This window comes from Anas acuta, chromosome 3 (assembly GCF_963932015.1).
Source record: "Anas acuta chromosome 3, bAnaAcu1.1, whole genome shotgun sequence".
Classification (NCBI taxonomy): Eukaryota; Metazoa; Chordata; class Aves; order Anseriformes; family Anatidae; genus Anas; species Anas acuta.
This window is the reverse complement of record NC_088981.1, coordinates 54,997,029-54,997,730: the sequence shown is the minus strand read 5'-3', so window position 1 is coordinate 54,997,730 and position 702 is coordinate 54,997,029.

The following is a 702-nucleotide window of genomic DNA, read 5'->3' as shown; positions in this document are numbered from 1 at the left end:
ACAGAGGAGAAACATACCAACTGAACCAAAAAAAAAAAAAACAACCAAACAAAAAAAAACAGAATCTTTTTTTTTTTTTGTAAATAGAGCAATGAATTCTTTATTTTCCCCTTCCTGTTCACATAGCTTCTTGCGATTAGGTAGTAGCTTCAGTGAAAAAAAATACAAGCAGTGACATCTAAAGGACTGGTTTCCAATTTACGTTCCCCTTTTCACTTGCTATTGTTGATGGAACTAATCAGTTTACAACTCATATGTCATGATGCAGGCTAACAGATTTTGCCTCTACCTGACAAAACCCTAAATTCCCACCAGAACTCCCCAAACCCAGAACACAGAAACCATAGCCTTAGTAAAACTAGACAATTATTATGAGGTATCTGTAAAATGTTTGTCAGAAATGTTTGATGTATAAAACTCATTAAGTTAAAACAATATCCGATTTCTTTTGACCGTACCTTCAACTTACAGGGATGTTCCATCAAGCACAGATACTTTAACAGATATTCTTTACATTCTATCAGTCACACTACAACCAGATTTCATCAATTCCACAGGAATATAACTTGTCAGGAAAGTTCATATAGCATTCCAAAACTGAAACACCACTCTAATTTTTGGGTCATACCATTTAACAAGATAATCCTAAAGGAAAAAGGGAAAGCATGCATCAAAAAAACACTCTATGCAAAACCTCAAGTA